The sequence below is a fragment of the Triticum dicoccoides genome, chromosome 6B (genome assembly GCF_002162155.2).
Source record: "Triticum dicoccoides isolate Atlit2015 ecotype Zavitan chromosome 6B, WEW_v2.0, whole genome shotgun sequence".
Taxonomy (NCBI): Eukaryota; Viridiplantae; Streptophyta; class Magnoliopsida; order Poales; family Poaceae; genus Triticum; species Triticum dicoccoides.
Genome location: NC_041391.1, coordinates 237,462,176 through 237,468,511, shown reverse-complemented (window position 1 = coordinate 237,468,511; position 6,336 = coordinate 237,462,176).

Below are 6,336 nucleotides of genomic sequence, written 5' to 3'. Positions count from 1 at the left end.
CCACTCCGAAGAAGAGAGGTGTTTTATTTCTCAGTCCTGAAGATATGTAAGAGGCAATGAAATCAATGAAAAAAAGGATTTAAAGCTGAAGATGTTAAGAATTTACCTCCTATTGAAGAAATACATGGTCTTAATTTACCGCCTGAAGAACCACATTGTCTTGATAACCCGACACAAGTAGTAAAGGTAAATTCTCTCTATAGATATGATAAAGTTGAAATACCCTCTACTAAATTTCATAGCCCATGCTTAGATGAATTTGATGACTTTATGGCTAGACAAGAAAGTTTTAATGCCTATGTTGGTAGAGAGTTAAAGAATAATGCTTTCGAGATAAGATGCGTAGGTGATAATCTGGCTAGAGTTAAAGATGAACTTCACCGCGTTAGCAAATATGCTTCTATGGGTGCTACTCAAGCTGAGCAAGTACTTAAAGCTCAAAATGATTTGGTTGATGAATTGAATAATAAAAATGGCTTTGCTGTTAGAGTGGCTACTAGAACTGGTAGAATGACTCAGGAACCTTTGTATCCTGAAGGCCACCCTAAGAGAATCGAGCAAGATTCTCAAATAAATAATTTAGAGGCACCTAGTTCTTCTAAAAAGAAGAAAAAGAAAAATGATAGAACTTTGCATGCTTCTACTGAACCTACTATGGACACACCTGAGAATCCCAATGATATTTCTATTTCTGATGCTGAAACTCAATCAGGTGATGAACATGAACCTAGTGATAATGTTAATGATAATGTTCATGTTGATGCTCAACCTAGGAAAGACAATGATGTAGAGATTGAACCTGCTATTGATCTTGATAACCCACAATCAAAGAATCAACGTTATGATAAGAGAGATTTTGTTGCTAGGAAGCATGGTAAAGAAAGAGAACCATGGGTTCAGATACCCATGCCCTTTCCTCCTAAACCATCCAAGTCAAAGGATGATGAGGATTTTGAGCGCTTTGCTGAAATGATTAGACCTATTTTCTTACGTATGCGCTTAACTGATATGCTTAAAGTAAATCCTTATGCTAAGTATATGAAGGATATCATCACAAATAAAAGAAAGATACCGGAAGCTGAAATTTCCACCATGCTTGCTAATTACACTTTTAAGGGTGGAATACCAAAGAAACTTGGAGATCCGGGTGTCCCAACTATACCATACTCTATTAAAAGAAATTATGTTAGAACCGCTTTATGTGATCTTGGAGCCGGTGTTAGTGTTATGCCTCTCTCTTTATATCGTAGACTTGAATTGAATAAGTTGACACCTACTGAAATATCTTTGCAAATGGCTGATAAATCAACTGCTATACCTGTCGGTATTTGTGAGGATGTGCCTATTGTGGTTGCAAATGTCACTATCTTAATGGACTTTGTTATTCTTGATATCCCCGAGGATGATAGTATGTCCTGTATCCTTGGTAGACCTTTTCTTAATACTGCAGGGTCTGTTATTGATTGCAACAAAGGCAATGTCACTTTTCATGTTAATGGTAATGAGCACACGATACACTTTCCGAGGAAACAATCTCAAGTTCATAGCATCAATTCTATTGAAAAAGTTCCAACTATCATTTTTGGAGGTTTTGAATTTCCTCTCCCTACTGTCAAGAAAAAGTATGATATTCTTATTGTTGGGGATTTTCATATCCCCATTGAGGTAACTTAGTGTTATTCGAAATTTCTCTGGTTCCGTGTTATTCGGAATGAGTTTGTTAACAAGACTTGATCAACCTTGTTAGTGGATTCATTTTGATGATCACGAGATGGATGAAACTAGAAGGCACAACCTTCTGTACCCTCTTTTTACTTTCTGTTATTTAGATTAAATAAAGAAAAAATAGTATTATCCGTCTGTTTTCTGAATTATCCGTGCATTAAAAAATAGTCCGAAAATAAAAGTGCTCCAAATGCCCTGCAAATTTAGTATGATTTTTTCTGGAATATTTGAGGATTTTAGGCACTGAAAACACTGCAGGAGGGGCAAGCACCAGGCCACGAGAGAGGAGGGCGCCCCCCCGTAGGGCGAGCCCCCTGTCTCGTGGGCCCCTGGTGGCTCCCCTCCACTTATGCCAGCACCCACACACTTCATCTTCTACCCAAAAAATCCCCATCCAGCTCAAGCCCGAGTTCTAGCTCGTTTTGCTGCGATTTTCGATCTCTTAGCTCAAAGCTCCATTCGCAAAACTGCTTTGGGAGATTGTTGCTTGGTATGTGACTCCTCCATTGGTCCAATTAGTTTTTGTTCTAGTGCTTTATTCATTGCAATTTTTTGCTGCATGGGTGACCATGTTCTTGAGCTTGCATGTTAAATTTTTGAGGTCCCAAGCAATTCCAATGCATGATATAGGCTCTAGGCACTTGTAGGAGTAGTTGCTATCAATCTTGTTTAGTTTTATCCACTTTTATTTTGAAGTTACTAAAATTTCAGAAATTTTCAGAAAATGTTAAGGAGGCTCTTTAAAGGCTCCTCTAGCCAAAGCTCTAAGGAAAAACAAGACAAAGAGAAGGAAAAACCCAAGTATAATCTTCCTCGCTTAGCGGAAGTACGGTCATGTGAATGGCCATGTGAGGATTTCTTGAAAGAAGCCGGAATTCATGAAGACTTTTATGCTTTAATCGGGACTGCAGGCCTCACCGGTTTCATGAACGACCGAATCGATCAGTATCTCTTACTTACCAATACTTTCGTGCAAAACTTTTATTATTATCCTAAGAAGTCACCGCCTGCAGTATCATTTCATTTATATGATGAATTCAAAGAAATGTCTTCACGTCATTTTTGCGCGGTATGTAGGATACCTTATGAGAAGAATTAGAGGAACCCCATCGTGAAGATGTGGATGGCTTCGTTAAAACTGCTGTAGAAGAGCCAAAGAAGGGCTCTGAGGCAAAAGTCTCTAGCATACACTTTCTTGTTTTATGCTACTTTGCCATATTTGCTAGTAGATGCTTGATTGGTCGTGGGAATAGTGGAAATTTGAGCGTTCCAGATATTATTATTCTTCAACATGCTTTGCTGAGAGACAATACTTTTAGTATGGGTGCCGTCGTTGCCAAACGGCTAGCCCTGAATCGTACAAAAGGCCCCATATTTGGAGGTATCTACGCTGCACGTCTTGTTGAACATTTTCAGATACCCATTAGGCACCTTGAGGAGGAGGAGACAAAATTACCTCCTCACATTTTAGATTACAAGAGCATGGTAGCACACAAGTTTATTGTTGACAACGAAGAGAAGATGCTCTTGTATAGACTTAGATTCAATAAGAAACACTTTGAGTTCATTATTTTGCCTGCACCTCTGTTATTTGATTTGCTTGTAGAAAATCGTCTTGTCACACCGGAGGCAGTGAACAACCATCTAGCCCAAGCTTTTACTCCGGAACCTGAACCTGAGCCGGAACCTAAATTGGACCCTTATCGTGCATCATCTGTCCAGTGGGATCCAGAGATGACCAGCCAGTGGTATCCTGATTACACCTCCCACTACACCGGGGAGAGTAGTGGCGGTCCTTGGTATTAAACCAACTTAGGCCAAAAGCCTAAGCTTGGGGGAGTACGTATTTCTCACCGACTTTACATTCATGTTCACACACTAGTCGTCGGTGCTCATACTCTTTCATTGTATTATCCATGTTACTTTAAATTTATTTTTCTAGTTTTCTTCTTGTGTGTTTGATAAACCTTAAGAAAAACCAAAAAAATTAGTTAGTTTAATTTCCATGCTTGTAGTAGAAATTAAAATGAAAACCCAAAAAGATTTCTCGTTCTTCTTTTACTTGTTGGGAGCTTTCCCGTGTAAATAGTTTTATTTTCTTTTCTTTCTTTTGGGGGTCGAGAAGACCATATTGAAAATGCTTAGTGGCTCTTATATGCATGATTGTTTATTTAATTTAGAGCCCATATTACTTGTCTTCTCTCTTGAGTTGAATGCTTACAGATTCCAGCTTAGTCCTATGCACGTGCACTCTTATTATTATACACATCGTTCGGTCATGCAAGTGAAAGGCAATAATGATGATATATGATGGAATTATTGGGATGAGAAAAGCTGGTATGAACTCGAGCTCTTTTGTTTTTGTAAATATGATGATTCATCGTTCCTGAGTCAGCTATTATGAAGTAAACATATTTGCAATGACATTTAGAGATTATAGTTGCTTGTGCCATGCTTGATTAGCTATGAGTTATAATGGTTTGCCTTGCGTGCCAACATGTTATTAGAATGATTATGATGTGGTATGATGGGATGGTATCCTCCTTTGAATGTATTAAGTGACTTGACTTGGCACATGTTCACGCATGTAGTTGAATCAAATCAACATAGCCTTCATGATATTTATGTTCATGGTAGATTATATCCTACTCATGCTTGTACTCAGTGTAAATTAATTTTAATGCATGTTTACGACTGTTGTCGCTCTCTCAGTTGGTCACTTCCTAGTCTTTTGCTAGCCTTCACCTGTACTAAGCGGGAATACTGCTTGTGCATCCAGACTCCTTAAACCCCAAAGTTGTTCCATATGAGTCCACTATACCTTCCTATATGCGGTATTTACCTGCCGTTCCAAGTAAATTTGTATGTGCCAAACTCCAAACCTTCAAATGAAATTCTGTTTTGTATGCCCGAGTAGCTCATGTTTCAACTAGGGCTGCCTATATCTTCCATGCTAGGTGGGTTATTCTCAAGAGGAGTGGACTCTGCTCCTCATTCACGAGAAAGGGCTGGTAACCGGGATGCCCAGTCCCATGATCCAAAAAGATCAAAGCAAATCAAAATAATTAAAACAAAACTCTCCTAGGGTTGTTGTATGTTGGAGGCACTCGTTGTTTCGAGCAAGCAATGGATTGATGCTTGTTGGTGGTTGGGGGAGTATAAACCTTTACCATTCCATTTGGGAACTGCCTATAATGCATGTAGTATGGAAGATACAACTATCTCATAGTTGTTGCGTTGAAAGCGAAAGTATGTCGCTCAAAATGTTATTCAATCTCTATTTTTAAAATCGAGCTCTGGCACCTCTACAAATCCCTGCTTCCCTCTGCGAAGGGCCTGTCTATTTACTTTTATGTTGAGTCATCACCCTTCTTATGAAAAGCACCCGCTGGAGAGCACACTGTCATTTGCATTCATTATTATTGGTTTATATTGGGTATGACTTGACTGGATCTCTTTTACCATGAATTACAATGTTTAGTCAGTCCTTGATCTTTAAAGGTGCTCTGCATTTATGTTTTGTGGTCTCAGAAAGGCCTAGAGAGATACCATTTTGTTATATCATGTTATGATTATTTTGAGAAAGTGTTGTCATCCGAGTTTTATTATTATGGCTCGCTAGCTGATTATGTTATTGATATGAGTAATTCTGAGACCTATGTGTTATTGTTAGTATGGTTAGTTCATAATATTTGCTGAAACTTGAATGCTGACTTTTCATGTTACAACAACAAGAGCAAACAGAGTTTGTAAAAGTTTTTCTTTATCACTTTCAGTTTATCAACTGAATTGCTTGAGGACAAGCAAAGGTTTAAGCATGGGGGAGTTGATACGTCTCCAACGTATCTACTTTTCCAAACACTTTTGCCCTTGTTTTGGACTCTAACTTGCATGATTTGAATGAAACTAACCCGGACTGACGCTGTTTTCAGCAGAACTGCCATGATGTTGTTTTATGTGTAGAAAAGAAAAGTTCTCGGAATGTCCTGGAAATCCATGGAGGCACTTTTCAAATTTAATAAGAATTTCTGGTGAAAGAATTAGTGCTAGGGGGCCCACGGCCTGTCCACAAGACAACCCCCCCTAGGGCGCGACTCCCTATCTCGTGGGCCCCCTGAACCTCCTACGACCTCAACTCCAACTCCATATATTCCGTCTCGGTGAGAAAAAATTCAGAGAGAAAGTTTCATCGCGTTTAATGACACGGAGCCGCCGCCAAGCCCTAATCTCTCTCGGAAGGGCTGATCTAGAGTCCGTTCGGGGCTCCGGAGAGGGGGATTCGCCGCCGTCATCATCATCAACCATCCTCCATCACCAATTTCATGATGCTCACCGCCGTGCGTGAGTAATTCCATCGTAGGCTTGCTGTACGGTGATGGGTTGGATGAGATTTACCATGTAATCAGTTAGTTTTGTTAGGGTTTGATCCCTAGTATCCACTATGTTCTGAGATTGCTGTTGCTATGACTTTGCTATGCTTAATGCTTGTCACTAGGGCCCGAGTGCCATGATTTCAGATCTGAACCTATTATGTTTTCATGAATATATGTGTGTTCTTGATCCTATCTTGCAAGTCTATAGTCACCTATTATGTGTTATGACCCGACAACC